Genomic DNA, 7,290 nt, shown 5'->3' on the forward strand with positions numbered 1-7,290 from the left:
ATATATATATATATATATATATATATATATATATATATATATATACACACACACACACTAGCTGTTGGACCCGGTGTTGCTCGTGTTTTCTGTGTTGAAGTTAAGCCCAACTTTGATCTTGTATTGAAATTTTCTACGCTCCCCGTGTCAACTATTACCCATTAAGATGTTATATCTGGTTTAGCAGGGATTTTACCTGGTTCACGCTTTCGACATACTCCTACATACTGGACCGTCTGAAATCGCAGTCAAACTTTTGAGTGTACCTCGACTCGTTGAGAGTGATGTTTGTTTATTTCTCTCCCCTTAATGCCTCCCTATGTACAAAATTGATCAGTGTGTCCAATCTCAGCAAAATCCGAAGAAAAGTGTTAAGGTCATAAAATAGAGTCCATGTGACCATTTACATGAAAATATAAAAGTTATGGCCAAAAATAAAATCCCTATGGGTACTTGCACACAAAAAGCCTATTGATTTTATAAAGCCTCTGCTCAGGCGCAATTATCGAATTTTTGTCAACGTCATATACTGACATCAACTCACTGCCATGAACCTTGTTCGCTCATCGATTTTCATCAAAATCGGACAAAAATGCAAAAGCTGCAGGAAAAATAGCATCATTATGGGAATTTCCATTCAAACGCCTGATTGAGCTCACAAAAATCGATGCCAACTGAGCATTATCAAGTTTCCGAAAAATTCTGGCCTTATTTGAACTTCAGAGCATGTGATCTACCTATGTGCCAAAAATCATTAAAATCAGTTGGACGGTGTGGAAGGAGTTAGAGTAACCCCAAACACACTGACAGACAGACACCAGTACACATTTATGTATATAGATTTATATATACACATACATTTATATATATATATATATGTATGTATGTATCTACTACAGATGTGGGAAATTCTGTTTGTAGAGTTGTTAGCTAACTCCCCCTACATCATTTTATTGAGTTTGATGAAACTTGACACGTGAGTAGAACTCCTGTCTGGAAACCTCATGGTATACTCAGATTGTTGAAAAAAAATCGACAGTAGGGTCCCTGGAAGGGATCCTTATATATAGCCAAGAGAAATAACCCATTCGCCCAGATTTAAATCATTTGGTATAAATCAAATTGAGTTTGCTTATTTCTTTGTATTTAAACTGTTAGAGTTATTTTCACAATTTATCCAGTACAACCCCTAAACAAGTAAATAGTAATACAGTTCTATATTTAAGAGATGAGGAATTATTTACATTTGACGGATATTTGTCCTCATCTTGTTTGTTGTTAGCACAACGTTTCGGCTGATATACCCTCCAGCCTTCGTCAGGTGTCTTGGGGAAATTTCGAACCTGGGTTCTCATTCCTAACGATGTTACTATTATTATATTATTATTATTATTACTATTATTAATCAGGTCGCTGCCGTGAATTTGATTCACGGCAGTGACCTGATTAGTAATAGCAATAATAATAATAATAATATAATAATAATAGTAACATCGTTAGGAATGAGAACCCAGGTTCGAAATTTCCCCAAGACACCTGACGAAGGCTGGAGGGTATATCAGCCGAAACGTTGTGCTAACAACAAACAAGATGAGGACAAATATCCGTCAAATGTAAGTAATGTAAGTAAATAGTATTTTCCTAAACATAGATCCAATTATTTCGGTTAGTGACTTATTCACGAATATACCAACACTAGCGCCCCTGCGGCTAATATTCTCTGCGAACGCACAAAAGCACTTTTCAGAGTTATTTACTTTGAATTATTATTATCTCATATCTGATTAGCCTGTTATTACATAACATGCTTCACAATTTTAGTATACATACTTTATTAACATTTCCTCCTAAGTTCTATATACTCTGTGAACACATGAAAGCCCTTTTGGGGGCTACTTTATTTGAATTCTTACTATTGGGTAACTAATTTCCTGTGATTACATAACTGACTTCACAATTAGGGTATTCATAACTTATTGGGAATTCCTAAAAACAGATCCTATGTAAGACAGTTTGGTATTCTCTGTAAATGCACAGAAACCGTTTTAAGGGCTACATGCTTTGTATTGTTGTTACTGGATTAGCGAAACAATTATGAGAACGGAACCAAGGGATAAGCCCTGCTTTCCCAGGAATTACTGGGTACATCACCTACTATATACATAAATGTCAAATGATGAAAATGAGTGCTCAACTCCACATTGGTGAATATATAGATCTGTGAGGGGATGGGTGTATGTGTATAGGATTGTTTGAAGTGATGTACAGATTTTATACATTAAAGAAAGGAAAGTAGTCCGGATTTGGATAAAAACTATTTATTTAATGTTTTTGTCCCTTTCAGGAATTCATCATGAATGCTTTCTTATGGAAAATTTTTAGCTTTTGTATTTAATTTTGAGTTAGTTGGGGAAAAAATGTGGAGTTGAATTTATTTTGTTGGATTTTCAAAAGAGGGCTCTTCGGGAGTGCTTAGTTGAGAAATGTTCTTTGTCATTTTGAATCTGTATGTATGTGTTTATGTATATGTGTGTGTATGTGCGTTTAAGCATGTGTGTGTGTCTGTGGTGAATGAAAGGGGTGTTTTTCCGGGTGGTTGAAATTAATGAATTTTGTCAGATTTTGTTATGAATTGCTATAAATTTCTTTTAGTTATTGTGTGACTAAGAAATTTTTCTTTTCTTAGTTGTCATGTTGCCCAGCTGTAGGAAATAGAATCAATGTGTGTGTGTGTGTGTGTGTATGCATGTGTGTACATGTGTCTGTGTAAGTGTTTAAACATATGTGTGTCTGTGTAAGTGTTTAAAGTGTGTTTGTGTGTGTGCTGCGTACTGGTTGTCTAAGTGAAATTTTCCAATTATTTTAATAACAATAAGGATAACATTTTTCATAATAATATGCAGTGGTTATCTGGTTTGGTCTTGTCTGGGAAAGTAATTTATTTAAAAAAAAGAATTTCTCATTATCTTATTAATATATTTTTTATGGTAGAAATTTTTTTTTATAAAATGTAGTTCCATTGCCTTTCTGTTTTTTGGGGTCATCTCTTAAGCATTTGTAGAAAGGGAAGCCCTTGAATCTGTTGTATCTGAATATTTCCAGATGTTTGCTCAATAGAATCTTACATAGTTCTTTTTGCCAGATGTGTTGTTCATGAATTCTTACACATTGGCAAAGGGAATTGTTGTTTTCACCAATGTAATTCTCTTTACAATTGGGGCAGGTTATGCAGTATATTAGATTTGTATTTATTTGGTGGGAAAAACCACTTTTAAATTTTATATGGGAATCAGTATCCAGATATTTGAAATTGTTGTTGTTGTTGTTACTGAATATTCACATCCTTTATCTTTTTTTCATAGAGAACTCTAAATTATTCTCAAATGTGAATTTTACCTTTGTAAGATGTTTTTTGGTTGATGTTTGCTACTCTTTATGAAATTTTCATCAACTTGATTGTTCATTTTGGGACATTGAGAAAGTATTGGCAAGTTTGTCTTTATAGTAGGGAATATGTTGATCACTCCTGGGTCATGTGAGTTGATAAGTGGAATGGCATTTTCTTCAAGATTCTTCCAAGGTGTCCTCACTTGTACAATGTCTAGTTTCATTGCTTTTATAATTCCATTCGTTTATCTTTTATCAATTATTTGTTTTAGTCATTTGACTGCGGTCATGCTGGGGCAACACCTTGAAGGGTTTTAGTCAAACAAATCAACTCCAGTACTTACTTTTTTAAGCTTCATACTTATTTTATCGGTCTCTTTTACCAAACTGCTATGTCATGGGGATGTCAACACACCAACACCAGTTGTCAGGCAGTGGTGACAGGACAAATACACACACACACACACACATATATATATATATATATATACATATATGTATGTATGTATATATATATATATATATATATATATGAATAATAATAATAAATGGAGCAAAACGCATATAAATAAAAGTTCCTTTAATTCCTACACATGTTTCAAAATATATGAGAGAGCTCTTCTACAAAGAAGTAAGAGCTGCTGGAATTCCTCATATATTCCTCTTCAGGGAATTCATAAATAAACATATGAAAGCAAGACAAATACAAAATGATGAGGTAACTTACGAGCTAAGATGTAACATGTCTATGTCACAGCCATTGTTTATTAATTCTAAGGAGTAATTCTGTTTCTTTTTAGGAAGCCTTTAATTTCAATAACTTGAATTTGAGTTCACCACATTTGATCAAATATGTCTTTCTATACTGAATATTCTGTTTGGTGTGTGTGTGTGTGTGTGTGTGTGTGTGTGTGTTTTTGTTTTTTTTATAATATGTACCCATTATTACTATAGAGTTACATATTTTTATGTGAATGCCGAAGAACAGTAAGTCATCATAACAACTTTCTGTTGTAAATTTGTTAGATGGGGGAAGAGTGCTCAGAATATTATTGAATATTTGTAGATCATATGATTTCTTCCAAAAAATAGAGAAGTCATTGAGGAAGCGTTTCCAGTTATCAATGACATATTTCTTGAAATTTTGGTCAAAAGTTTACATCCTCATGTAGTTTTTCTCCTAAAAAAAACCATCACTAAGTTAATATATGAGGGTGAAAATTTTGTCCCCATAGCTGTGCACTTTATTTATTGATATGTTTTATCCTTAAAATTTAAAAGTGTTCTCTTCTAGTACCAGGCTTGTGGCCTTGATAATGAAATCCATTTTGAAGCATTTGTTTATCTTCTCTCTATGCTTTTCTACCCAATGTTTAATTGCTTCCAAGCCCAAAGTTTGAGGCTCTGTAAAAACTCTATAAAAGTTATTAACATCAAAACTTCTAAGGATAGTTTCCTTCTGAAACAGTGGATGGAATGTATTTGAGAAAATCCTTGTCATCTCATATACAACTGGTTATTAATGGGCATAAGGATTTAAGGAGTATATCTAAAAGATGACTAAGTTGTTGTGTTGGAGATCATGACCCAGCAAGTATTGGTCTCAATTTGAGATCAGTGGATCTTAATATTTTTATGTACTGCTTCTTCTGGTCACTTATGGCTCTATGTATTTCCAAGCATTTATAGAGCTTGGATAAACCATAGAAATTGTTCTTTTTGATTTTAATAGGATCCTGTTTAGGCTGTTAACCCTTTTGGTACCAACTCACCTGAAATTGCCCCAGGTTCTGTGACATAAACTTATTATTTTTAAGTGGTCTAAATTATAATCAAAATTTTATGCTAATTTGTTCCAGATCTCAACTTCATAATGAGGAAGTTATTTTATTAAATTTTTCATTATTTTAAAAGTTAATGGAAACAAAAGCTGCATAGGTGCAGGAGTGGCTGTGTGGTAAGTAGCTTGCTTACTAACCACATGGTTCCGGGTTCAGTCCCACTGCGCGGCTCCTTGAGCAAGTGTCTTCTACTCTAGCTTCGGGCTGACCAAAGCCTTGCAAGTGGATCTGGTAGACGGAAACTGAAAGAATGTGTGTGTGTATGTTTGTGTGTCTGTGTTTGTCCCCCCAACTTCGCTTGACAACTGATGCTGGTGTATTTAGCGGTTCGGCAAAAGAGACCGATAGAATAAGTACTAGGCTTATAAAGAATAAGTCCTGGGGTTAATTTGCTCGACTAAAGGTGGTGCTCCAGCATGGCCGCAGTCAAATGACTGAAACCAGTAAAAGAATAAAAGAATGTTAACAGAAATATGATAACAAAAGGGTTAAGGGTTAGCTGGTGCAATATCTCAGTCTTCCTCAAGCTGACTGCTAGGTCAAATGATTTGGCAGCATTAGCAAACCAGCTGCCCAATATTTGGAAACCCTGTAGAGGGAGTGCTATCAAAGCATGGTCGTCTGCAAACTGAAATACACCCAGAAGTTGTTTTCTGAATTTAGTTACGATTCTGTAGTGTTGTAGATTGAAAATGCTGCCGTCTTTCTTAAACTAGATATGCACACCTACATCAATATCTCTCAATGTAACTTGCAGTATGGCAGAGGAATAAACTGCAAAATTGAGAGGGGGCGGCAGTTACGCTAGCTCTTCTTGGCTCCATTCTTTGCAGGGAATGTATCAGAAGCTGAACCAACTTCCATCACACACACTCACACACACACCGATATATATTGACTTGGTCTTTCCACTAAACATCGTAAAACAAAATTTTTATTTATTGTTGCTCCAAAGTTGCTATTGTTTCAGGCAGGGGGCGGGGAGAGGGAGGTGAGTGAGGGATCCGTTGCTGCTGCTGCTGCTGCTGCTGTTGTTGTTGTTGTTGTTGTTGTTGTTGTTGTTGTTGTTGTTGTTGTTGTTGTTGTTGTTGTTGTTGTTGTTGCTGCTGCTGATGTCAGAATATTTGTTTTTACCTCTACTCATTGTGTGGATAGTTGCCAACTTTATATATATGTGTGTCTGTGTGGGTGTGTACGCATGTAAAAATATGTATGTGTGAGTCTATATATTATATACACATTATTATAAACATATATATCATATCTATGTGTGTGTACATATATATATATATATATATATAGCGGACGTTAAACGATAATGATGATTATATATATATATATATATATATATATACACACACACACATATATGTATGTATGTGTTGTATGTATTTAAATAAACATACATATATATATGTGTATACATTTGTATGTGTACTTATGTAGATACATATATATATTTATATTTATATGTGTGTGCATGTAAACCTATATCTATACACACACACACACGCGCGCGCGCGCATACATATTTGTAAGCATACATATATATTAAAATATATACATTTGATAATGATAGTTATGATGAAGATGGCACTGGATGGGTCTGTTGTAATTAAAAAGAACACAATTAACTCATTAACAGCGTATTTTTTCCCCACAAGAATTCCATCTCATCTTTGCCATTATTGTTAATAATAATAATAATTATTATTATTATTATTATTATAATGATAGCAAACAGGCTGATTGTTACCTAGCTCAGATACCAGGAAACCCCAAAATGGCAGAAATTCAAAAGATAGTGCTCATCGGAACTGCCCATATCCTATGTAAAATACTGACTATGTGATCTCAAATTTTAAAACAAAACACATAATTTTCTTATGGTTTCTTAAACATTCTCTAGAACAACACTATGTACAAATCCAAATATATGGTACCCTAGGCATAACACCAACATGAACTTCTAACTTGTTGTCTTTTGAGGTCTCTGGGTGAGACTTGGAGCCAACTTGTACAAATGCAAAGCAAAAGGCATCACCTTTAGTCGAGCAAATCG

The sequence above is a fragment of the Octopus bimaculoides genome, chromosome 26 (genome assembly GCF_001194135.2).
Source record: "Octopus bimaculoides isolate UCB-OBI-ISO-001 chromosome 26, ASM119413v2, whole genome shotgun sequence".
Lineage (NCBI taxonomy): Eukaryota > Metazoa > Mollusca > Cephalopoda > Octopoda > Octopodidae > Octopus > Octopus bimaculoides.